The following is a 3,240-nucleotide window of genomic DNA, read 5'->3' as shown; positions in this document are numbered from 1 at the left end:
CATCACCACCACCACCACCATCACCACCAGTTACAACTCAACCTTCACCACCACCACCAACAACAACACCACCAATACCTCCAACACCATCATCACCTCCACCACCAGGAATTTCACGCGGATGCCTCAGATAAACAAACACACGCTCGCACGCGCTTGTATGGCATTTTTTTTTTTTTTCGTACTCACCAACTTACATCACCACCTCCTCCACCTCCTCCTCCTCCTCCTATTCTTCTTATTTCTTTTCTTTCGTATTTCTCCTCCTCGTTTTCCTCCTTCATTATATACTACGACAGGATAATAAAGATTCCACACTTATGATACTCACAAGTATAATACCAGAATGAGCTCTCTCTCTCTCTCTCTCTCTCTCTCTCTCTCTCTCGGTGGTGCTTCACGTATCAAACAGGCGCCTCGTTACAAGCACTAATAACACCACCTGCCCTCACTGACCACCTGTGCTCCCCTTCCCTTCCCTTACCTTAAATTACCTTACCTTTTTCTTATACCTGTACCCTTAACTTACCTTTCTTTCAACACCTTTATCCTTTCAGTTCCCTTCCCTTCTCTTTCCTCTCTTCCTCCATCCTTTCCCTTCCTTCCCTTTGATTTCCTCCCAGCATCCTCTCCCTCCCCTTCCCTTCTCCTCGTCTTCCTCCCTGCATCCTTCCTTTCCCTTCCTCCCTGCATCCTTTCCTTCCATTCCCCTTGCTTTCCTCCAATCTTTTCCCTTCCCTTCGTCCCAGCATCCTAAGCCTTCATTCACTCCATTACCCTTCTCTCTCTCTCTCTCTCTCTCTCTCTCTCTCTCTCTCTCTCTCTCTCTGTGATGGAAAGGTGGCGAAGGATAAATTGTGGCGGAATTGCTCGTATTATCCCTGAGGACGACCCCCCCCCTCTCTCTCTCTCTCTCTCTCTCTCTCTCTCTCTCTCTCTCTCTCTCTCTCAGTTCGTTACTCCCACTTTCTCCTTCCTTTCTTCCATCCTCCCTCCCTTTCCTCTTTTTCTTCTCTCCTCCCTTCCCTTTCTCTCCCTTTCCAAAATCCTCTCTCTCTCCATCCCTCCCTTTCCATTCCTTCCTCCCTTTCCCTGTGTTCCCTTTCTTTCTCCCTCTCCTTCCCTCCCTTTCTATCTTCCTTCCTCCACAAATCTTCCTTCTCCCTTCCACTTTAGAACTCCCTATTTACAGTCCAGTACATCACTCCCTCCTTTCTCCTCCTTTCCCTCCCTTCCAACTTTCTCCTCTCCTCCTTTCCCTCTCTTTCCCTCCCTTCTTCACACTCCTCTCTCTCCCGTTTACATTCCATTACATTACTCCCTCCCACCCTCTCTCCTCCTTCATCTCCCTTCTCTCCCTCTGTCCTTGACCTTTCCCGCCTGCCACTGTTGGCCCGGCGAGGGAACACAATGGTGATTATTCGGTCTCTCTCTCTCTCTCTCTCTCTCTCTCTCTCTCTCTCTCTCTCTCTCTCTCTCTCTCTGGGGGTAAGCGAAAACCCATATAGATAAAATAGCAACAATAACACTGTAATAAAAAGAACAATGACAGCAATAGAGAGGAAGAATAAATGGAAAAAAGATAGAGGAAGAAAAAGAAGAAAAGAAGAATATATAAGAAAACGTTGTGAAGGAGGAGGAAGAAGAGGAGGAGGGAGAGGAAAAAGATATAGGATGACAAGTAAAAAATTAAAGGAAAAAGAAAATGAAAAGTAGGAGGCGAGGGAGGTAAAAAGGCTAAAGAAATTTTGGAGAGAAAGAAAATTAAAGAAAAAACATGGAGGAGGAGGAAGAAATAAAAGAAAAAGAGGAAAGAAAATTCAAACAGAAGACATAGAGGAAGATAAGGAGGAGGAGAAGAAGGAGGAAGAGAGGAGGAGGAGGAGGAAGAGGAGGAAGAATGCATGCAGCTGCCCACTCGCCACCTTTGACATTTGAGGGTCACACACACACACACACACACACACACCAATAACACACACCTGCTCCCCCTGCCCCCCCCCCTCCTCCCTCTTCTGTATGACCTCTAACCCCTTCTGCTCCCCTTCCCCCCTCTACCTCCTCCTCCCCATCCCTTCTGTCCCAATCTGACACTATCCTCCCCATCCCTTCTTTCCCATTCCTTCCTATCCCTTCTACCCCCTTCTTTCTCCCCATGCCGTCCCTCTCCCCTCTGCCCCCTTCCTTCCCATCCCCACCCCTTTCTTTCCATCCGTTCTGCCCCCCTCCTCCCTATTCCTTCTGCCCCGCTCTCCTCCCCCTCCCCCCCCTGCAGTGTAGCCATAACGCCGAAGCCTCGTCGCATCCACACAAGTGCAAATGTCAAGGCAACCCAAAGGAGGGAGTGACTGACCTTACGAGAGGAGGGAGACGGAGGAGGAGGAGGAGCGACGGGGTGGGAGGGAGAAAGGAGGAGAGGGTGAAAGAAGGGAATGGATGGAGTGGGAGGTAGGAGGGAGGAAATGGAGAAAGGGGAACGACGAAGTGGAAGAAGAGGAAGGACAGGGTGAGAATGGGAGTGAGTGGGAGGAGAGGGTGAGTGAGTGGGAGAATGAGTGGAAGGAGGAGAGGGTCAAAGAGTGGAAGAAACTGAGTGGGAGAGATAAGGTTGAGCGAAAGCGATTTAGAAGGGAAAAGGGAGGAATTACAAAATGAAAAAGGAAATGGGAGAGAAAGATAGCAGAGGAGAAAGAGTTAGAGAAAATGAGTGGAAGGAAGCAGAGGGTCAAAGAATGAAAGAAACTGAGTGGGAGAGAAAAGGTTGAGCGAAAGTGATTTAGAAGGGAAAAGGGAGGAATTACAAAATGAAAAAGGGAATGGAAGAGAAAGATAGCAGAGGAGAAAGGGTTAGAAAGACGGAAAAGGAGATAAAAAAAATAGGAAAAATGAAAAGAATGTATCTATCGTACTGGCACTCACTCACTACATGACTGCCCAGCCTGTTCCACTCATCCACCACTCCGTTACTAAACCACTTCTTGCCTACGTCCTTGTGGAATCTGAATCTATCCCAACTTAAACCTATTACTAAGTGTCCTACCCGGCTCTCTTACAATCAGAACCTTATTGACATTGCCCTTATTAAAGCCCTTCATCCACTTATAAACTTAGTCTCCTCGCACCCTTCGCCTTTCTTGAGAACGGTGGTAAGAGAGAGAGAGAGAGAGAGAGAGATAAGAAACAAAAGGAGAAAGGGACAATAAAAAGAGGAAAAAGGAAGATTAGAGAGAGCTTAAAGGA

This window comes from Eriocheir sinensis, chromosome 15, assembly GCF_024679095.1.
Source record: "Eriocheir sinensis breed Jianghai 21 chromosome 15, ASM2467909v1, whole genome shotgun sequence".
NCBI lineage: Eukaryota > Metazoa > Arthropoda > Malacostraca > Decapoda > Varunidae > Eriocheir > Eriocheir sinensis.
Note: the sequence above shows the minus strand (reverse complement) of the source record.